Genomic DNA, 24512 nt, shown 5'->3' on the forward strand with positions numbered 1-24512 from the left:
ATACCGATACGTAATCTGACGCGTCACACTCGATATTCTCGGTCGTGACGTGTTCGACGCATGAGGAGAGAGGAGCGAAAGGAACTTGGTTTAACAACTCCTTCTCAAGAAATCCTTTATAGGAATTTTGTCTATGTTCTGAATGAAAAAGGGAAAATTGGCCAGGGGTTCCCCGGAGGCGCTGGCCAGCGGTATTCCACCTGTGACTTTAATAAAATGTAATTATTGAAAAGGTCCGCTCGTTCATTGACACTACCCAAGCGGAGCGGACGAACTGGCCTCCAAGCCGGGTCACTGTGTAACGAACGAGGGCACTGTTAGAACTGTCACTATAGATCTAGCACTGCACGTATTCCTTGTGTGAACTGTCACTTGATGGAGACTTGATCGAACACTTGACCGAGAAAACACTTGACCGATCAAAATGTCGCTTGCAGACGTATTGTCTCGGCGGAGCTGTAAGCTTCTCCCTTTGTGACCGAGTTTCAATACTCAACAAGTGCACGATTGCTAATGGAACAATTGTTCAAAATGTCGCTTGCAGACGTATTGTCTCGGCGGAGCTGTAAGCTTCTCCCTTTGTGACCGAGTTTCAATACTCTACAAGTGCACGATAAACGAAGATATAGTTTGAATATCGGAGAGAAATATGTCACTGAATTGATTGAATTGTAAGAGAAGTCACTCGCGAAGTTCTGGTAAAATAAGATATATTATAATAATAACTTGGTTACACTTGGTTACAATTGTATTAATATAAATGTGAATATGAATTAAGTGAATTAATTGCGTAGGAGTTAGTAAATGAATTAGTGTTGGAATAGAGACTGCGTTGAGTCGGAATTGGTATTGAGTTTGAATTAGAATTGGAATTAGAATTGGAATTGGAATTGTAGAACAAACGTCGATGAACGTCGAAGCGCGAATTAGAAGAGCGCAGGTCGACACGTCTGCTCGCTTCGCTGGCTTGGGCCAGACTGACTGATGTCGTTGTGTGAGAATGGAGTGAGCGCAGACCGACACGTCCGCTCACTCCGCTGGCTAGCACCAGACGATGCAAGAGGCAGCTCTGCGTAGCCTCCTTCGCTCGGAGTGGGGGTTGCTGACGCTGCAGTCCCTTTGTCCTCGCTCGTCGGAGTGGTGACGGGTGCAAGACTGCTGACGTTGCAGTCTCTTTGTCCTCGCTCTCGACAGAGTGGTGACGCGTGCAAGACTGCTGACGTTGCGATCTCTTTGTTCTCGAGGTGGCGTTTACTCGAGCGGAGTTGAGGATTTGAACAAGTTGTAAGTGTAGATGAGGGTTTGAACAAGTGTTAAGTGTAGATGAGGGTTTAAACAAGTTATAAGTGTAGATGAGGGTTTGAACAAGTGTTAGGTAAGATTGAGAGTTTGGAGTGGTGGTTGGGTTTAGAACAATTGGGAGAGTCGAGATTTAAGTAGTGATGGGTATTAGAACAAGTTTAGGGAAAGTCGTGGGTGAAGTAGTGATGGGTTTAAGAGGTATTAGAATTAGAACAAGAGTTTGGTAGCGATGGGTTTAAGAGGTTGTTATGTACTTAGTATTTAGTCTTAACCTAGAATCGAGGTACGGTCCTCGATTCGACCAACGTCGGAGGTCGTCCGACGTAACACCTCCCTCGCCGGAGAAGAGATTTCTCGGAGTGAAATCTCTCGGTCCGAGGTTGTGTTCGGTGAACGCTCGCATTACAATTTTTGGTCTTGAGACGCATCGTTAGTGAGCGATCCGCGCAGGGAGCTCAGTTCTCGGCGCACGTTGACTGTATTAACAGTACGAAACACTGGATGCACTGAGATGTTGTCTGATTCTGCGCGAGGAGTTGGGGTAGGTTTCGCAATGTCCGACAGTCTATAATCGCAATGTTCATTATTTGACTGTCTTTTATTGGGGTCTTGGGAGGGAATGGGCTCACTTATTTCACTGTTGTTGCCATTTAGTTCGTGATGAGGTGTTCCTCCATGTCCGAGTCTGAATCCTCGTCCGAACTTCCTTCGGATGAATCGGAGTCATCTGATGAGTCGGAGACCTCTGGGTTTTCTAACATGATGCCCTGTCCGGCCAGAATGCTCAGGCATTCTCGGCAATCCATTACTGGAGTTTCGGTGCATATCGGACCACCGCATTCTTCGCAATCGTTTTGGACGGAGTACGTTCGCTGGTGATTCCAAATTCTTACATTGGAAATGACTGTTCTCTGGCTACAGTCATAGCAAAGTTTCCTTCCGTCGGGCGTTATTCTTATCCTGCCATTGTAGCAGGAGATTTCGAGCAAGTAGGTGGGAATTGCAGGTGGTCTCTTCTGACCGGCCTTCCTGATTGGAAGTTGTTTGCACATTTTGATGAGTGTTTTAACGTGCTTTTTCGTAATGTTGCTTGAGCGGTGGGCGATTGCAGAATGACTGCTCTTCTGCTTTGTTTGTTCGATGTGGGTTAGTGGGGGGTGAGCAAGTCCAACCGGCAGGGGAATACTGAGTATGGATAAGTAATCTCCCTGTTGACTCGGCATTTTGCTCCCCTTGTTGGTTAGAGTAATCACTCTTGTCTCTGGTGACGAGATTACGGCTTTGGCACAAACACTCTGCATCTCTAATTTGCTTGAGTATTGGTGTCTTCGTCCGAGGAAGAGGTGCTTGAGTTTTCGTCCTCTTCTTCGTCGTCCGTGAGAATTTCGCCTCTTTCTCTTCTTATTCTGGCAGTGTCTGTTGCTGCTCGATCCAGTGCGAGGAGGAAGCTGCAGTGGATGCATTCCAATATTGGGGTTTCCCTCAATATGGGTTTTGTACACGCGTCGCATGCGTTCTTCTTTTTCCTTGTAAGAACGTGCGTGTATACGATGACCCTCCTGACTACCGCAGTGAGGCTGCAGGCAAGGCATAGTTCTCTGCCATTTAGGGAGATTCTGTGTCTGCCATTGTAGCAGAATATTCCTTGGTATCTGTAGATGAAGTCTCCGGCTTTGTTCGCCGATGGTCTCGCCGGTTGTAAGTGTCCGCACATGTTGATTGTGTTTGTGGATACTGGACACGATGTGGTAGGCGGCTGGGAACAGGCTGGGATTCTGGCTGTAGGAACTTCTTCGAAGTGCTGCTGTCGTTTGTTCTGTATCTTCCGGCGGTGGAAGGAGATTCTGTCGACGCTGGGTTTCGGATTTCGCTCGCTTATCGGTGTTGACCGGACGCGTGATTATCGCGGATTCTAATTTCGCGTCAGCGGAGGACTGTAATGAAATCTCCTGGGAGGGTTTCTTATCGCAAGTCGCAGGAGATGCTACAATCATTGTTCGCGGGTTATCGCAGAGGTATAGTATAATACGAAATTTGTTTCTCCTTTTTGCTGACGCGTATTTTGCAGACGTATAATTCCTAGATGGATGAAACTCGCTTTGCGGTGCACGGATACTTGACCGTTTAGATTGGAAGAGATCATGTTCCGGCGAAAAATCAGAGGTAGGTTTTTGAAATGAAATATAGACTCTCTTTGACTCTGATTTAGAAATTATCGCGGGATGATCTTTTATGATCGACTCGTATACTCGGTCTATACGAGGTAGAGTTTTATGCTTTACTTTATGTAGACGTTCTGTCGTCTTTAGAGAGTCAAAGGCGGGGACATTTCCTTTCAACCTAGACTCGGAATAGAAACAATCGGACTTGATACCGGAGCTTGTAGAATAAACCTTCATAGGTTTGAATTCGTGGGAGTCTTCTTTGGACTCTGGATTAAAATTGTCGGGATGGTTACCGAATACGTCGGGATAGTACCCGGAATTAGTTGAATAACGCTCGATCTCTTCCACCTCTAACACGGGTAATCGGAATGAGATCGGACGCGGAGATGTGTTGAAACATCTGAGGCTCGCTTTGCCTCCGCGATTAGTGACTACACAGTCACCGAGGAATACATCCGGCGCTACGCTGACGCGGCGGATATATCCCTGTTTCGGGCCCTGTACGCTGACTGCAATGCAGGCGGCTGTTCGGGGCTCAACGGCAAACTCATTAGAGTCTGCTGCAGTCCTTGATTCGGACTGTTGATTTAGATTTTTGCGCTTATCGACCGGTTCCTCTACGATATTATTCGATGTGATGCGAATCTCTCCCGGTTGCACCCGACGTTTTGAGAGAGGGAATGTTTCTTCCTCTGTCCTTGCGGCGTGCTTTTCAAGAGAGACCTCCGTTTTCGGAGAAGGCATTGAAATAACCCTCGTCATTGAACTATCGCGGGGCTCAGTCGGCAGTGCGCGTGAATTAGAGAACGGAATAGAAATGTTTCCGATTAAAACAAATTGCCTTGCAAAGGAAATCTCAGCTCCTCCTATAAAGAAGGGCGAGCCGAGAATCCCGTTAACACTGACTGGAAAATCGTCCCCGAGCACGTGGAATTTGACAGGGATTGTCCCTTGAATGAATATAACGACTTCGCCGAGTGTTACTATGGAACCCTCGGTTATTCCATGAACTTCGATCGTGCTCGTGGGATCAATGGTTATCCCAGGTTTTAAACTAGACGCGCGTATCAAATTGACTTCCGAGCCCGTGTCTAATAAGAATTCACTTTTCTCGCGAAGCTGAGGGGCGGAGATTTGTACGCGCGGGATCGGCGAGTCTACTGCGAGGTTAACTGCAGAGACGAATCGTCGATCTGGTCTTCGGGGAGCTCGTTCGTTCGAACGGCGGTCTGCGTGAATGTTTGGTTGCGCTTTGTTGGGGCGGCCTCCCGCTGTTGATTCGTTCCTGTCGGGAGGCCTGACTCGTTTCCCGAGCGCAGGTTATTGTTATAGGCTCTTTTTCGACATTCGTGAATGTCATGCCCGGGAGTTTTGCAATAGTTGCAAAACTTGCGGGGCTCTCCCGAACGTCTGTCGCGATTTGAATTCGGGTCCCGGTTTTCGCGCTGCGGGTTTTGTTCGCGAGGGGTTTCGGATCGCCACTGCGGAGTTGGAGAACGATAAGAGTTGCGGTTCGAGTTTCTCCACGAGTCTCGACGTTGGTCGGACCCGTTATCGCGACGCTCATCCGGTCTGTTGTCGCGACGTTCAGGGATGCGTTCGCGAGAATTGAAATTGTCAGAAGAGCGTGGGCGATAGGAGCTTCTGTTATCTGAGAAGCTTACCTTGCGGGAATCGTCACGATTAGATTCGCGACGACGGTTTTGATACAGCTCATATTGCTTATATGCAGAGATGGCTGCTTCGAAGATCTCTGCCGAATTCTGAGAACGGCAATGCAAAACTTCGCTGCGAAGTTGTGGGAGTAGACCGCGAAGGAAGCACTCGACTGTGAAACGATCGATTTCTCTGTAGTCGTAATGTCCTTCGGTAGAATCGCTGATGGCGGTTCGTAAATCTTTGACTCGATTTATGAAGTCAAGAATATGCTCATTGTTGCCCTGGGATATGCTTGCCAATTCGCCACGGTACTGGTCCACGAATTTGTAGGGTCCCAGTACTGTTCGTAGCTTATCGCAAAGTTGTGAGATCGTACGTATGTTTTCGCCTTCAATGGCAGCGTACGCACGATCGGAAAGTTTATTGCAGATTAGTTTAGTAAGGGCACGTTCTATGGATTCGGGGATAGAATCACGCGCGCGTTTGCAGGCGCGGATGAATTTTAGGACGGGAATCGATGTTCCGTCGAATTTGGGTACGAGTTCTGCGGCTTGTTTCAACGCGAAATTTCCTGTTGGCTCATATTGCGGGGTTTCGCGTGGCTCTGATAATGAAGGTTCTCGCGTGTTAGAGACGTTACTGGGGCCTGGTGTAGGCGCTTGGTGACGTAAGTTTTGGTTCAAGGCTTGAATATTGTGGAGCTCTTTGCGTATTTCATCGAGCATGTTATTTTGATTCTGTGCGTCTTCTTCATATTTAAGACGCAATTTAGCAATGAATTCGGTTTGCTCTTTTAAATATTCCTCTTTACGGGCGAGATCTTGCGCGTAAAGAAGTAGCTCTTCCTCGGTTGGCGGAGGAAGGTCTTGATTAGGATCCGCTCGGGGATCCGTTTGGGATCGTGTGATTGGGCGAGACATTTTGCGATATTAGTGTGAATTCTTACTCGACACACGATATAGAGAACAAATGTCAGACGTACGAAAACAATTTGTTAATGGTTCAACTACCGGCGACCGTTTTCGTGTCCTACCGACTGCGCCAAATTTTGTTACGTCACGTCCCACGTCCTAGGCAAAGGAGATGACCCCAGGAGGCGGCACGTGGAATTGATGAGGAAACGGTCTTTTACGCCAAGACAGCCAGACGGGCAGTCATATGCGCTAGGACACCGATAGTCATTTGGAAAATCGGCACCCGCTTGCAGTCAACGCGGATGGCGATACTTATACGTAAACGCAACGAACGCGGTGAGTTGACATGGGGTAAAGATGGATACAAGATACTGATTCTCACCGGTTTGTTGTTACGCCTTAATAATACTGTCGCAGGAGTTGTTTCCTCTGCGCTGCGTAGACCTCGTACTGTGGGTCCTCGATGCAAATATCTTCCAGGCGAGGAAGATTGGGAAGACGCAACGTAATACGTTGACGTGGTGACAGGAACGTGCTGTTGGTGATGACGCAACGAGGACGTGGCAGGATCACTGTGTCCTGGCTGTCGTCGTCGTCAGAGATGTCTATGAGATCGATGATCTCATAGCGGGCAGCTGGTGTAACGTTGACAGGCGTGGAACGCGAGAGATCCGCGTGGTTGATCTCTGTGTTCGGAATCGGACGGCACGGACAACCGTATACCGATACGTAATCTGACGCGTCACACTCGATATTCTCGGTCGTGACGTGTTCGACGCATGAGGAGAGAGGAGCGAAAGGAACTTGGTTTAACAACTCCTTCTCAAGAAATCCTTTATAGGAATTTTGTCTATGTTCTGAATGAAAAAGGGAAAATTGGCCAGGGGTTCCCCGGAGGCGCTGGCCAGCGGTATTCCACCTGTGACTTTAATAAAATGTAATTATTGAAAAGGTCCGCTCGTTCATTGACACTACCCAAGCGGAGCGGACGAACTGGCCTCCAAGCCGGGTCACTGTGTAACGAACGAGGGCACTGTTAGAACTGTCACTATAGATCTAGCACTGCACGTATTCCTTGTGTGAACTGTCACTTGATGGAGACTTGATCGAACACTTGACCGAGAAAACACTTGACCGATCAAAATGTCGCTTGCAGACGTATTGTCTCGGCGGAGCTGTAAGCTTCTCCCTTTGTGACCGAGTTTCAATACTCAACAAGTGCACGATTGCTAATGGAACAATTGTTCAAAATGTCGCTTGCAGACGTATTGTCTCGGCGGAGCTGTAAGCTTCTCCCTTTGTGACCGAGTTTCAATACTCTATAAGTGCACGATAAACGAAGATATAGTTTGAATATCGGAGAGAAATATGTCACTGAATTGATTGAATTGTAAGAGAAGTCACTCGCGAAGTTCTGGTAAAATAAGATATATTATAATAATAACTTGGTTACACTTGGTTACAATTGTATTAATATAAATGTGAATATGAATTAAGTGAATTAATTGCGTAGGAGTTAGTAAATGAATTAGTGTTGGAATAGAGACTGCGTTGAGTCGGAATTGGTATTGAGTTTGAATTAGAATTGGAATTAGAATTGGAATTGGAATTGTAGAACAAACGTCGATGAACGTCGAAGCGCGAATTAGAAGAGCGCAGGTCGACACGTCTGCTCGCTTCGCTGGCTTGGGCCAGACTGACTGATGTCGTTGTGTGAGAATGGAGTGAGCGCAGACCGACACGTCCGCTCACTCCGCTGGCTAGCACCAGACGATGCAAGAGGCAGCTCTGCGTAGCCTCCTTCGCTCGGAGTGGGGGTTGCTGACGCTGCAGTCCCTTTGTCCTCGCTCGTCGGAGTGGTGACGGGTGCAAGACTGCTGACGTTGCAGTCTCTTTGTCCTCGCTCTCGACAGAGTGGTGACGCGTGCAAGACTGCTGACGTTGCGATCTCTTTGTTCTCGAGGTGGCGTTTACTCGAGCGGAGTTGAGGATTTGAACAAGTTGTAAGTGTAGATGAGGGTTTGAACAAGTGTTAAGTGTAGATGAGGGTTTAAACAAGTTATAAGTGTAGATGAGGGTTTGAACAAGTGTTAGGTAAGATTGAGAGTTTGGAGTGGTGGTTGGGTTTAGAACAATTGGGAGAGTCGAGATTTAAGTAGTGATGGGTATTAGAACAAGTTTAGGGAAAGTCGTGGGTGAAGTAGTGATGGGTTTAAGAGGTATTAGAATTAGAACAAGAGTTTGGTAGCGATGGGTTTAAGAGGTTGTTATGTACTTAGTATTTAGTCTTAACCTAGAATCGAGGTACGGTCCTCGATTCGACCAACGTCGGAGGTCGTCCGACGTAACACCTCCAAGCCGAGTTCTGTATGATTAACGAGGGCACGATTCGAATTTCGAAAAGAAACTGTCACTGGATTTAGTAGAATGATGTGGAAATTAACTTCACGTAGCACTGGTAAAATATAATATATATATTGAAATAAAGAACGTTGAGTACACTTGAGTATAAACTTGGTAGTATAATAATAAATGAATTAAACGTAATAATCGTATACGGAGTATGAGTTAGTAAGAGTTAGAATTGGAATTGATTTAGGAATTGAATTGGAATGGATTTGGAATAGAATAGTAGAACAAACGTCGATGAACGTCGAAGCGCGAATTAGAAGAGCGCAGATCGACACGTCTGCTCGCTTCGCTGGCTTGGGCCAGACTGACTGATGTCGTTGTGTGAGAATGGAGTGAGCGCAGACCGACACGTCCGCTCACTTCGCTGGCTAGCACCAGACTGATGCAAGAGGCAGCTCTGCGTAGCCTCCTTCGCTCGGAGTGGGGGTTGCTGACGCTGCAGTCCCTTTGTCCTCGCTCGTCGGAGTGGTGACGGGTGCAAGACTGCTGACGTTGCAGTCTCTTTGTCCTCGCTCTCGACAGAGTGGTGACGCGTGCAAGACTGCTGACGTTGCGATCTCTTTGTTCTCGAGGTGGCGTTTACTCGAGCGGAGTTGAGGATTTGAACAAGTTGTAAGTGTAGATGAGGGTTTGAACAAGTGTTAAGTGTAGATGAGGGTTTAAACAAGTTATAAGTGTAGATGAGGGTTTGAACAAGTGTTAGGTAAGATTGAGAGTTTGGAGTGGTGGTTGGGTTTAGAACAATTGGGAGAGTCGAGATTTAAGTAGTGATGGGTATTAGAACAAGTTTAGGAAAAGTCGTGGGTGAAGTAGTGATGGGTTTAAGATGTATTAGAATTAGAACAAGAGTTTGATAGCGATGGGTTTAAGAGATATTAGATTTAGAACAAGAGTTTGATAGCGATGGGTTTAAGAGGTATTATGTACTTAATATTTAATCTTAGCCTAGAATCGAGGTACGGTCCTCGATTCGACCAACGTCGGAGGTCGTCCGACGTAACAATAGCAATATCGGTTGTCCTAGTGCATATGACAGCCCGCGGCTGTCTCGGCACGAAAGACCACTCCTCATTTTAATCATAATATCTCAACCGTCCGTCTGTCACTGTTCTCTTTTCTCTCTCCTGGTACCTGTAACAAAAACACAGTGACGGACGTGACAATGAATATTGTCCCCGTCGTGTGTAGGCTCGAACAGGTTTCGCTGGAGATCGGTAATATATAGTCTTGTCGACCATTGGATACTACCGAATTATGTGAATGCATGCCACAATAGTATATGGTTCTGTCTATTCCGATATGGCATTGCAAGACACGAGTTTGCGAGAATTCAGCTAGCTGCAGGAGCTGAATTCTTTCTAAATTTTCAGCTGGTGCGATGTCTTCTGGCTCGCAGTTAAGAGTGTCAATAGTTGAATACGTGGTAATATTCAAGGTTGAACCTCCACAGTCATATCCAATGAGTGTTGAGGCTTGCGTGGCAATAGAGAGCAAGATAGCTGCTTGTATCGGCTGCATGGTTGCTGTTATAGCGTTGTCGAGAGACTGATGATCTTCAGGGGTGACGGTTTCTCCTTGAAGATCTCGTTGCGTCGCAGGGATATCGTCTTCCTGCTGTGGAGTGGGGTGATGCTGACCAGAGGTTTTAAATTTCGCTCTTGGGTCGCTGCGATAGTTTATCGTTGGCGTAACGATATTGGAGCCTCTGTTAACGCTAGGAAGATTGAATTCGTTTCGCAAGATACATAACGAAAGCTTATAATCAGACTTAGTTGTCTCGGGCGAGTATAATGTATCGGCTTTATTTCTTTTTCTTGCTGACGCGAATCTCGCGGAATTGTATTTGCCAGACGCATGGACTTTGATTTCGGTCGCACGGATACCTGATCGTTGAAGCTGCAAGAGGTCTTGTTCCGGCGAGGATTTGAAGATAGGAGTTTGTGGCAAAACATAAACTCCTTTTGATTTAACTTTAGGAATAGAAATGTTTTCTAAATTGTTCTCATATGAACATTCTAAAAGTTCATCTGAGGCGAAGGCGTTGATGTTTCTTTCCACACAGGACTTTGAATATAAATCGTCGGGATGGTTACCGGAATTCTTTAAAGTATCGGGATGGCTACCGGAATCGTCGGGATGGTTACCGGAATTATTTAAAGAATCGGAATGGCTACCGGAATCGTCGGGATGGTTACCGGAATTATTTAAAGAATCGGGATGGCTACCGGAATCGTCGGGATGGTTACCGGAATTAATAGAAGACGCGAGTTGATCGTTAACGATCGTCTCGTGCGCGCGGCACGCACGAGCATTGAATAAGTCCGAATTGACTTCGGCTTGAATATTCGAAAAGGGAACCTCGATCTCTTCCACCTCCAACGTAGGCAGGGAGAAGGACGCCACTTCGGACGATGCGTTAAAGCATCGCAGGTATGCCTTTCCGTTACGGTTGGTGACTAAACAATCACCTAAGAACACATCGGGTTTTACATCTACTTTTCGCACATACCCTTCGCTTGGGCCCTTTACGTTGACGGCTATGCAGGCGGCGGTACGGCTTTCGATGGAATATTCCCGAGGATTCGAAAAGGGAATACGTAGGTTTTTATACTCTACGCATTCCTTCGCAAATGATATCTCTGCTCCCTCTCTGAAGAAGGGGGAGCCTAAGATACCATCTATATTAATTGGGAAACTGTCAGGCAGAACGTGTAGCGTGACTTTAATGGAATCTGCTAGCTCCGCATTGATATAACCGAGGGTCGCAATTTCTCCTTCTGTCACGCCATGGACGTGTATGACGCTGTCAGTTTTTAGATGAACGTCAGATTTGATACCAGACGCTCGGATTAAGTTGACCTCGGACCCGGTGTCCAAGAGGAACTCACACTCTTTTGAGAAGAGTGACGATCTTGCTTTTATTCGAGGGATAGGGGAGTCCGGCGCGAGATTTATTGCCGAGACTAATTTCGCGGATGGTCGTTCATTCTGCTGACCGTCCGGGTTATCTCTCCCATCTACTCGAATTTCATCTACTGCTGGTCGTTGCTGATGACGGCCAGCTGTGTTGCCTTTTGGCGATTCTCTTGGGATGCCTCCCGTCCTTTGGTCGCGTTTGTCGGGAGGCTTGATTCGTTTCCCGACTCATTTCTACTGTAATATTCGCGGCGGCGACATTCGTGTATGTCATGTCCCGTGCGCTTACAATATTTACAATACTTTTGATTCTCCGTAGGAAAGCGATCGCGACCTGGGGACTGGGAAGCGCGATCTTCGCGTTTATACGTTTCGCGCTGATTTGATTGCGACGGTTCGTGACGTCGCGGAGGAGGAGAGCGAGACGCGTCTCTGTTATCGGGTTTCCTGTCTCGCCAGGATTCACGAGGTGAAAAGGAAGGTCGTTGATCTTTCCTTTCCGAAGATCTGTTGCGCTGCTCTGGCGCATTCCTATCATAAGGAGAGTTGCTTGATCGCTCTGGTGTGCGATTACGAGAGTCGGAGAATGCAACGCGGCGTCCGTCGTCGCGATAACGAACACGGTCAAGCTCGTACTGTTTGTACGCGGTTACTGCTTCGTCGAATATTTTCTGTAATTCGAGTGACGCGCAGAGCCTGACCTCGGCTCGAAGCGCTGGGATAAGACCACGCATGAAACAATCAATTGTGAATTTATCAATCTCGTCTAGATTGGGGACCCCGCGGCCTGAATCTATGATCGCCGTTCTAAGGTCCTTTACTCGCGTAATATAATTCAACACGTGCTCGGACTGTCCCTGGTGTATCGAAGCTAATTCTCCGCGATACTGATCGATGAATTTATATGGGCCTAGTACATCTTTCAGGCGGTTGCACAATTCAGAGATTGTGTTAATATTTACGTCTTCAATCGCGGCGTATGCCTGTCCTCTAAGCTTATTGCATACTAATCTAGTGAGGGTACGCTCAGCTGTGGCTGGAACAGCTTCCAAGGCTCGCTTGCACGCGCGAACGAATTGTAGCACGGTTATGGAGGTGCCGTCAAAGGTAGGCACAAGTTCAACCGCTTGTTTAACGGTGAAATTCGAAGAATCGTGCATTATGGGTTCGCGGGGCGCAACGACTGGGCTAGCTGGAATTGATTGAGAATCTCTGGCCGATCGGATTTCTGCTATCTCGCGGCGTATGTCCTCGTACGTTACTCTCTGCTCACGCGTTTCTGTTTCGTATTGCAATTTGAGTTGAGTCAACGCGGCGGTTTGATTAATGAGAGCTGCTTCTCTACGAGCTAAATCTTTCTGGAATTCAATTAATTCCTCTTCCGTAGGAGGAACCTTCTTTCTAGCCTCGCTACGCGTTTCCATGATTGCGTCGCTTGAAAATTTCTAAGTATGAAATTCGCGAAAAATAATCCGACTATATAACGTGGGCGAAGGGGCGTTTTCTAAACCGCCCGTCGCACTTTAACGTTCACTAAAACTCTCGATGAATTTGTACTGAGTACGAACATCGCGAAAAACAATTTGAGTATGTAACGTGGGCGAAAGGTCATTTCCTTCACTGCCCGTCGCACTTTTAACTGACACTATGCTTTCACGGACTCTAAGTCTACTGCGTTAAATTGTCAAACAATGATGGAACGCGCAGGGGTTCGCGTGCTAACACTGATTCTATTTTTATTCCTCGATGCCGTGCTTCTAACATCGGTGACCAACGACTGTCCTACCGACTGCGCCAAATTTGTCACAACAAATTTTGGCAGAGGTAGGACACATGACGTATCCTACAAAAGTGTTGACGGTGTCTCTAACATCGGTGACCAACGAGTGTCCTACCGACTGCGCCAAATTTGTCACGTCCTGGCGGGGCTATAAGAGCAAGAGAAGAGAATACCGCGGCCCGGCTACTCTACTCTTCCACTGACTGACATTTAATAAAAGTGTTGGTCTTTTTATCAACAGACTAGGACCCGATGCCGACACCTGCATGCAGTCTTACACAGATGGATGATGCACGCGACCCTGAAACATACGCGGTAATATGTTCCACTTACTTTTACGCTTCGCTTGTTTGTCGATTGACACGAGACATGAATTCGCAACGGATGAACAGCTACGGTTGCGCTGATGGCCTTGAATACGGTCCGCTCTGCTTGACAGGGGTTGATCCAAATGGCTGGAAACGACCTTCAAGGATTGACGACTGCGCCAAACTCTGTCACGTCAATATTTGACAGGAACGACCTCCAATGATTGACAGCTGGCTGCTACGGTATTGTAGACGGATGCGCTCGTTGAGGAAACGGGCGTGGACGCTGTACGATACCGTGAATCTAACTCACGAATATCGTCCGCGTGATTGACGATATTTTAACTAGCGAAAACGGGCGTGGACGCTGTGCGATCCCGTGAATTTATCTCGCGAATATACTTTGATTCAAGAAAACGGACGTGGATGCTGCGGAGCTTGCTATGCGAGCAAGTCTATCACTATCACGCACGTACGCGAACACGTAACAGGAAATTGAATAAGGAATACTATTCGCGAACTTTCCAGTGAGAACTCTATCTCTAACTAACAACGTGTCACTTCAAACTACGAAGTTAGGAGCAAGGAAATAATAATTGGGATTTAGATTGACTCTGGTAAAACAAAGTATATTATAAACGTAAAAGAATACAAAGGTAAAGATGCTTATTATTAACGAAATCGAAATACGTACTAAGTACGAAATATGAAACGCAATAAAAATGTTTAATTGAATAAACGAAGTAATATTTGAATTAAACGAATAAGAATACGATATTACTGAATGGTATTAGGGACTGTGTCTAAACAGTATGGATTTGGAAAGATTGTGTCTAAACAATCTGGATTTGGAAAGACTATGTCTAAATAGTCTGGACTTGGAAGATTGACGAAAACTCGACTGACCCACTCGGGTCCTCGGAGAGGACTGGGGAAAATCGAACGTTCGTCGACGAATAACGTTCGTTCGAAAAATGCTGACTTCGCAAAAGGGGACCGTGTCCTCTTTGTGCCGGTCTTCGTCGTAAACAGCGCGATGGCCGCCGCACTAGAGTCAGCAGTTTTCGTTCCCAGTGGTGCAGGACTCGAAAATTAAGTGGTAACCATTGGCGTACCTATTTATTTATTTAAATAAATTGGGACTTAGAATATTTTCGAGCGCTTGCTCTTGCAAGGCGTTTCGATGTAAATTTTATATGTCATATGATTAGTTGACATCATTTGTCGACCGATCATATGTTTGAAAATATTCTAAGTACTTTTGAAAATTACCAAAAATCGAAATTTTGGTAAAGTCTAAACAAACGCGAATTGAGAACCTAACCTACAAATTTTTAGGTTAGTTTCATGATTTTCGCTCACGAGTCCAATGATATTTCAATCTTCGAGTTTGGGCCATTTTTGGCTATTTTAGGATTTTGACAGATTTTGGATTTTAGGTTATGTTGATGGATTTCAATCAGATGTACGTGGTGTTAAGGATTCATTGTTATGAAGGATTTTTAGGAGTTTTGGAATCTTTAAAGGGGAACGCTCGCTCTTATGTATCTAATTTTACATGTAGTCTTAAAGCTAACGTCGGAGGTGCGACCGACGTCACAAAGGTCTGACCGCGGGTGCACGAGGATTTGAGGAAGACACTCGAACGTTCCTTGCCGAATGTTCCTCACGCTTGGCGGCTGGAGTTTTAACGAGATCGTTGGTCATAGACGAAGGCATTGAAATAACCTCTGCTGCCAATTCATCGCGAGGCTCAGCCGTGGGCGCGCAAGGGTTCGAGAAGGGAACCCGAATGTTTCCTATCGTTATGGATTGATTCGCAAAGGAGATCTCGGCTCCTGTTCTGAAGAAGGGAGAACCGAGGATTCCGTCGATGTTAATTGGGAAGTTTTCTTCCAAGACATGAAATTCAATAGGGTTTTGACCCTGTAAGTGTATCTTAATTTGACCGAGAGTTGGAATGGATCCCTCGGTTATTCCTTGGACTTCTATAGTGTTCGTATGATCTATAGGTAGATTTGGTTCTAGACTTGACGCACGAATTAGATTGATCTCCGAACCCGTGTCCAACAAAAATTCACACTTCTTTTGTAATTGAGGGGCGGAGATTTTTACGCGCGGAATTGGTGAGTCTGCAGCAAGATTTACTGCTGAGACGAATCGTCGGACTGGTCGTTCGTCCGGATAGCCGTTTGGGTGCGGGCTGTAGTTTGAGTTGAAGATGCGGCCTCCCGCCTGGGGTTGGCTTCGGTCGGGAGGCCGGACTCGTTTCCCGACCTCCTATTATTATTAAAAGCGCGCTTACGGCACTCGTGAATATCGTGCCCGGGGACTTTGCAGTAGTTGCAAAATTTGTTAGGGCTTGAGGGGCGATCTGTGCGACCATCGCGGTACGTGTTTTGGTCGCGAGGATTGTTTTCCCATCGCCGTTGCGGCGTCGGGGAGCGATAAGAGTCCCGGTTTAAGTTTCTCGAGGACTGCTGAGACGAGTCCGGTCTGTTATCGCGGCGTTCTTGAGTTCGCTCTGGAATGTCACGAGCGGACTCGTACGTGGAACGCGGGCGATACGGCCGGTTATCAGAGAAGCTGACTCGTTTTTCTTCGCGGATCAATTCTCGTCGACGAGTCTGGTCTGACTCATACTGCCTGTAAGCAGAGATGGCTGCTTCGAAAACAGTGGCAGGATTTCGCGAAGGGCAATGAAGCACTTCGGCACGCAGCTGAGGAAGGAGACCTCGTAGAAAACAATCTACTACGAAGCGATCTAGTTCTTCGTAATCAAGGCCAATATCTGTGGCATCTTGAATCGCGGTTCGAAGGTCTTTAACGCGATTGATGAAGTCTAGGATGTGCTCGTTTGGAGCTTGGAGTACACTCGCGAGATCGCCACGGTACTGGTCAACGAATTTGTATGGGCCCAGTACTGTTCGTAATTTCTCGCATAGTGCAGAAATTGTGAATATGTGCTGGCCTTCTATAGCGGCATAAGCACGATCGTGGAGTTTATTGCAGAGCAATTTTGTGAGGGCACGCTCTGCAGTGGCCGGTACGGTGTCACGCGCGCGTTTGCATGCGCGTATGAATTGTAGGACGGAAGACGAAGTTCCGTCGAATCTAGGGACAAGCTCGGCGGCTTGTTTTAGAGCGAAATTGCCAGTAGGTTCATACTGTGGGATTTCGCGTGGCTCTGGCGGTGAAGGTTCCCGCATATTAGAGACGTTACTAGGGCCTGGTGTAGGCGTTTGTTGACGTAGGGTTTGACTCGTGATTTGGATGTTATGAAGCTCTTTTCGTATTTCGTCGAGCATATTCTTTTGGTTTTGTGCGTCTTCTTCATATTTGAGACGCAATTTGGCAATAAAATCAGTTTCCTCTTTGAGATATTGCTCTCTACGGGCGAGGTCTTGCGCATAAAGGAGTAGCTCTTCCTCGGTCATTGGAGGAAGGTCTGCGTTAGGATCTGCTCGGAGATCCTTTTGAGATCGCGTGATTGGGCGATACATTTTGAAAGATATGAATGGGATTTAAGAAATGTGAACTTCGTACTGACACGCGTCGGGGCTTATTAATGCAAATATCGGCGACCACTTCGTTGTCCTACCGACTGCGCCAAATTTGTCACGTCCGTCACTGTGTTTTTGTTACAGGTACCAGGAGAGAGAAAAGAGAACAGTGACAGACGGACGGTTGAGATATTATGATTAAAATGAGGAGTGGTCTTTCGTGCCGAGACAGCCGCGGGCTGTCATATGCACTAGGACAACCGAAATTGCTATGGATGCAGTCAAGAAGAGAACGTCCGACGCGGTTACAAGAAGTTTCCCGACAAGAATCACGCGCGAGATGAAGCAACGAAAACGGTGAGTTTACAGGATTCAGCAATTATACAAGATATTATACGACTCACCGCAATGTTGTATTAACGCCTAATAATATTGTGACGTCGGTCGCACCTCCGACGTTAGCTTTAAGACTACATGTAAAATTAGATACATAAGAGCGATCGTTCCCCTTTAAAGATTCCAAAACTCCTAAAAATCCTTCATAACAATGAATCCTTAACACCACGTACATCTGATCGAAATCCATCAACATAACCTAAAATCCAAAATCTGTCAAAATCCTAAAATAGCCAAAAATGGCCCAAACTCGAAGATTGAAATATCATTGGACTCGTGAGCGAAAATCATGAAACTAACCTAAAAATTTGTAGGTTATGTTCTCAATTCGCGTTTGTTTAGACTTTACCAAAATTTCGATTTTTGGTAATTTTCAAAAGTACTTGGAATATTTTCAAACATATGATCGGTCGACAAATGATGTCAACTAATCATATGACATATAAAATTTACATCGAAACGCCTTGCAAGAGCAAGCGCTCGAAAATATTCTAAGTCCCAATTTATTTAAATAAATAAATAGGTACGCCAATGGTTACCACTTAATTTTCGAGTCCTGCACCACTGGGAACGAAAACTGCTGACTCTAGTGCGGCGTCCATCGCGCTGTTTACGACGAAGACCGGCACAAAGAGGACACGGTCCCCTTTTGCGAAGTCAGCATTTTTCGGACGAACGTTATTCGTCGACGAACGTTCGATTCTCCCCAGTCCTCTCCGAGGACCCGAGTGGGTCAGTCGAGTTTTCGTCAATCTTCCAAGTCCAGACTATTTAGACATAGTCTTTCCAAATCCAGATTGTTTAGACACAATCTTTCCAAATCCATACTGTTTAGACACAGTCCCTAATACCATTCAGTAATATCGTATTCTTATTCGTTTAATTCAAATATTACTTCGTTTATTCAATTAAACATTTTTATTGCGTTTCATATTTCGTACTTAGTACGTATGTCGATTTCGTTAATAATAAGCATCTTTACCTTTGTATTCTTTTACGTTTATAATATACTTTGTTTTACCAGAGTCAATCTAAATCCCAATTATTATTTCCTTGCTCCTAACTTCGTAGTTTGAAGTGACACGTTGTTAGTTAGAGATAGAGTTCTCACTGGAAAGTTCGCGAATAGTATTCCTTATTCAATTTCCTGTTACGTGTTCGCGTACGTGCGTGATAGTGATAGACTTGCTCGCATAGCAAGCTCCGCAGCATCCACGTCCGTTTTCTAGAATCAAAGTATATTCGCGAGATAAATTCACGGGATCGCACAGCGTCCACGCCCGTTTTCGCTAGTTAAAATATCGTCAATCACGCGGACGATATTCGTGAGTTAGATTCACGGTATCGTACAGCGTCCACGCCCGTTTCCTCAACGAGCGCATCCGTCTACAATACCGTAGCAGCCAGCTGTCAATCATTGGAGGTCGTTCCTGTCAAATATTGACGTGACAGAGTTTGGCGCAGTCGTCAATCCTTGAAGGTCGTTTCCAGCCATTTGGATCAACCCCTGTCAAGCAGAGCGGACCGTATTCAAGGCCATCAGCGCAACCGTAGCTGTTCATCCGTTGCGAATTCATGTCTCGTGTCAATCGACAAACAAGCGAAGCGTAAAAGTAAGTGGAACATATTACCGCGTATGTTTCAGGGTCGCGTGCATCATCCATCTGTGTAAGACTGCATGCAGGTGTCGGCATCGGGTCCTAGTCTGTTGATAAAAAGACCAACACTTTTATTAAATGTCAGTCAGTGGAAGAGTAGAGTAGCCGGGCCGCGGTATTCTCTTCTCTTGCTCTTATAGCCCCGCCAGGACGTGACAAATTTGGCGCAGTCGGTAGGACACTCGTTGGTCACCGATGTTAGAGACACCGTCAACACTTTTGTAGGATACGTCATGTGTCCTACCTCTGCCAAAATTTGTTGTGACAAATTTGGCGCAGTCGGTAGGACAGTCGTTGGTCACCGATGTTAGAAGCACGGCATCGAGGAATAAAAATAGAATCAGTGTTAGCACGCGAACCCCTGCGCGTTCCATCATTGTTTGACAATTTAACGCAGTAGACTTAGAGTCCGTGAAAGCATAGTGTCAGTTAAAAGTGCGACGGGCAGTGAAGGAAATGCCCTTTCGCCCACGTTACATACTCAAATTGTTTTTCGCGATGTTCGTACTCAGTACAAATTCATCGAGAGTTTTAGTGAACGTTAAAGTGCGACGGGCGGTTTAGAAAACGCCCCTTCGCCCACGTTATATAGTCGGATTATTTTTCGCGAATTTCATACTTAGAAATTTTCAAGCGACGCAATCATGGAAACGCGTAGCGAGGCTAGAAAGAAGGTTCCTCCTACGGAAGAGGAATTAATTGAATTCCAGAAAGATTTAGCTCGTAGAGAAGCAGCTCTCATTAATCAAACCGCCGCGTTGACTCAACTCAAATTGCAATACGAAACAGAAACGCGTGAGCAGAGAGTAACGTACGAGGACATACGCCGCGAGATAGCAGAAATCCGATCGGCCAGAGATTCTCAATCAATTCCAGCTAGCCCAGTCGTTGCGCCCCGCGAACCCATAATGCACGATTCTTCGAATTTCACCGTTAAACAAGCGGTTGAACTTGTGCCTACCTTTGACGGCACCTCCATAACCGTGCTACAATTCGTTCGCGCGTGCAAGCGAGCCTTGGAAGCTGTTCCAGCCACAGCTGAGCGTACCCTCACTAGATTAGTATGCAATAAGCTTAGAGGACAGGCATACGCCGCGATTGAAGACGTAAATATTAACACAATCTCTGAATTGTGCAACCGCCTGAAAGATGTACTAGGCCCATATAAATTCATCGATCAGTATCGCGGAGAATTAGCTTCGATACACCAGGGACAGTCCGAGCACGTGTTGAATTATATTACGCGAGTAAAGGACCTTAGAACGGCGATCATAGATTCAGGCCGCGGGGTCCCCAATCTAGACGAGATTGATAAATTCACAATTGATTGTTTCATGCGTGGTCTTATCCCAGCGCTTCGAGCCGAGGTCAGGCTCTGCGCGTCACTCGAATTACAGAAAATATTCGACGAAGCAGTAACCGCGTACAAACAGTACGAGCTTGACCGTGTTCGTTATCGTGACGACGGACGCCGCGTTGCATTCTCCGACTCTCGTAATCGCACACCAGAGCGATCAAGCAACTCTTATTATGATAGGAATGCGCCTGAGCAGCGCAACAGATCTTCGGAAAGGAAAGATCAACGACCTTCCTTTTCACCTCGTGAATCCTGGCGAGACAGGAAACCCGATAACAGAGACGCGTATCGCTCTCCTCCTCCGCGACGTCACGAACCGTCGCAATCAAATCAGCGCGAAACGTATAAACGCGAAGATCGCGCTTCCCAGTCCCCAGGTCGCGATCGCTTTCCTACGGAGAATCGGAAGTATTGTAAATATTGTAAGCGCACGGGACATGACATACACGAATGTCGCCGCCGCGAATATTACAGTAGAAATGAGTCGGGAACCGAATCAAGCCTCCCGACAAACGCGACCAAAGGACGGGAGGCATCCCAAGAGAATCGCCAAAAGGCAACACAGCTGGCCGTCATCAGCGACGACCAGCAGTAGATGAAATTCGAGTAGATAGGAGAGATAACCCGGACGGTCAGCAGAATGAACGACCATCCGCGAAATTAGTCTCGGCAATAAATCTCGCGCCGGACTCCCCTATCCCTCGAATAAAAGCAAGATCGTCACTCTTCTCAAAAGAGTGTGAGTTCCTCTTGGACACCGGGTCCGAGGTCAACTTAATCCGAGCGTCTGGTATCAAATCTGACGTTCATCTAAAAACTGACAGCGTCATACACGTCCATGGCGTGACAGAAGGAGAAATTGCGACCCTCGGTTATATCAATGCGGAGCTAGCAGATTCCATTAAAGTCACGCTACACGTTCTGCCTGACAGTTTTCCAATTAATATAGATGGTATCTTAGGCTCCCCCTTCTTCAGAGAGGGAGCAGAGATATCATTTGCGAAGGAATGCGTAGAGTATAAAAACCTACGTATTCCCTTTTCGAATCCTCGGGAATATTCCATCGAAAGCCGTACCGCCGCCTAAATAGCCGTCAACGTAAAGGGCCCAAGCGAAGGGTATGTGCGAAAAGTAGATGTAAAACCCGATGTGTTCTTAGGTGATTGTTTAGTCACCAACCGTAACGGAAAGGCATACCTGCGATGCTTTAACGCATCGTCCGAAGTGGCGTCCTTCTCCCTGCCTACGTTGGAGGTGGAAGAGATCGAGGTTCCCTTTTCGAATATTCAAGCCGAAGTCAATTCGGACGTATTCAATGCTCGTGCGTGCCGCGCGCACGAGACGATCGTTAACGATCAACTCGCGTCTTCTATCAATTCCGGTAACCATCCCGACGATTCCGGTAGCCATCCCGATTCTTTAAATAATTCCGGTAACCATCCCGACGATTCCGGTAGCCATCCCGATTCTTTAAATAATTCCGGTAACCATCCCGACGATTCCGGTAGCCATTCCGATTCTTTAAATAATTCCGGTAACCATACCGACGATTTATATTCAAAGTCCTGTGTGGAAAGAAACATCAACGCCTTCGCCTCAGATGAACTTTTAGAATGTTCATATGAGAACAATTTAGAAAACATTTCTATTCCTAAAGTTAAATCAAAAGGAGTTTATGTTTTGCCACAAACTCCTATCTTCAAATCCTCGCCGGAACAAGACCTCTTGCAGCTTCAACGATCAGGTATCCGTGCGACCGAAATCAAAGTCCATGCGTCTGGCAAATACAATTCCGCGAGATTCGCGTCAGCAAGAAAAAGAAATAAAGCCGATACATTATACTCGCCCGAGACAACTAAGTCTGATTATAAGCTTTCGTTATGTATCTTGCGAAACGAATTCAATCTTCCTAGCGTTAACAGAGGCTCCAATATCGTTACGCCAACGATAAACTATCGCAGCGACCCAAGAGCGAAATTTAAAACCTCTGGTCAGCATCACCCCACTCCACAGCAGGAAGACGATATCCCTGCGACGCAACGAGATCTTCAAGGAGAAACCGTCACCCCTGAAGATCATCAGTCTCTCGACAACGCTATAACAGCAACCATGCAGCCGATACAAGCAGCTATCTTGCTCTCTATTGCCACGCAAGCCTCAACACTCATTGGATATGACTGTGGAGGTTCAACCTTGAATATTACCACGTATTCAACTATTGACACTCTTAACTGCGAGCCAGAAGACATCGCACCAGCTGAAAATTTAGAAAGAATTCAGCTCCTGCAGCTAGCTGAATTCTCGCAAACTCGTGTCTTGCAATGCCATATCGGAATAGACAGAACCATATACTATTGTGGCATGCATTCACATAATTCGGTAGTATCCAATGGTCGACAAGACTATATATTACCGATCTCCAGCGAAACCTGTTCGAGCCTACACACGACGGGGACAATATTCATCACCCCAGCCGCCCAGATCACAGGTATTCAGCCGAACTCGACCTCCTCTCACGGCCTCACGTTAGCAGGAGTTATTCAGAACGATGGTAGCTGCGCTGGAACCACGTATAGTGATCCGTTTGGGACCTGGACCGATGTCGTGGTACAAGCTTTAGTCCGAATCACGATCCGCGACTACATCGCTCCAATCAGATTGTCAACCGGACAGATTCATCTACAAACTGGGCAAACCTGCCCCCTTCAAAAAGGAAGCTGCTTAGACGCACAAGATGGCCATACGTTCTGGGAAACCACGCCGACGGACTCGTGCAAATTCAATAATTATGATGTCTTGTACGAAGGGATAGCCACTAAACTATCCTCCAAGGTGAATCCTTCTCCAACCCTGTATACCGTAGCATCGCAGGACACGACTTTTGCACTCACGGAGACAGGCAGATCGTCAGTTTGCGGATATGTCATAATCCGAACGGAACACCCCAAGCTGTTCATTCTAGAAGTTGGAAGTTCAGGAAAATTCAAGGAGAAAACACACACCTTAGTCAACAATCTGGACATCTTCACGTATGTCAACAGCAAATTTGTTTACGTGGAGAAGCACCTCCGGAAACAATTCTCTCAACTCTACAAAGATGTAATCCGTCAAAAGTGTGAGCTAGAGCGTCAGATTCTCCAGAACGCCCTCACATTATTACATTCAGCACCCGAAGAAGTTGCCACTGCCATCATGAAGGATGTCGGATTTATCGCAGTTCCAGCAGGAGAGGTAGTGCACATAATAAAGTGCATACCAGTCACGGTCCAAGTGAGGAAAACCGAACGGTGTTATGATGAGCTACCCATCACGTATCGGAACACATCAAAATTCCTGAAGCCAAGGGACCACATCATTTCAAATACGGGGACAGAAAAGCCATGCAATGAGCTACTTCCCCCATATTATAGACTGCACGGAACATGGTATCGCCTAACACCGTCATTGATGGAGGCCATCACTCCTTCGGAGCTTCACCCCCTCGCCAAGTCAACCTGGAAATACATAGATCCGAAGAACTTGGCAACGGGAGGCATTTATTCACAAGACGACCTGGACAAACTACAGGATCATATAATGTTTCCTGTAGAGAAGGTGGCAGTCATAAATTCAATCGCACAGGGTGCGACGGGAAGACAGTTTGCAGCAGGAAACATCAACATGTTCAACCTGCTCGATGAAAACTCCCTACAGCAGATAGCGGAGTCTACAGCACAGAAATTATGGTCCGGATTCACTACATTCGGATCAATAAGTGCTGGAATAATCGGAGTGTACGTAGCGATCCGCACGATCAAAACAATCATCAGTACGATCGTTAACGGCATCGCATTACACTCACTATACGGCTGGAGCCTGCATCTCGTCGTCGCCATCTGGAGTTCACTGACCCGGTTCTTTATATTCATGAAGCAGAGGGACAACAAGACTTCAGCGGCCATCGAGGACAAAGATAGTGATAGTGCCAGTGTCGGAGAATTCCGAACCCGTCCTCCCTTGACGAAACGAACGTTAATTTGCGATTCCCTTGACCCAGCGTTGCGAGACAGGGATGACATTTCAGTGCATCCTGTCTACCGCCACCCAGAGGCAGAGATTCCACTGCGTGAAATCTCTTCTCTAAGGGGGGAGGTGTGACGTCG

This window comes from Lasioglossum baleicum, chromosome 2 (assembly GCF_051020765.1).
Source record: "Lasioglossum baleicum chromosome 2, iyLasBale1, whole genome shotgun sequence".
Lineage (NCBI taxonomy): Eukaryota > Metazoa > Arthropoda > Insecta > Hymenoptera > Halictidae > Lasioglossum > Lasioglossum baleicum.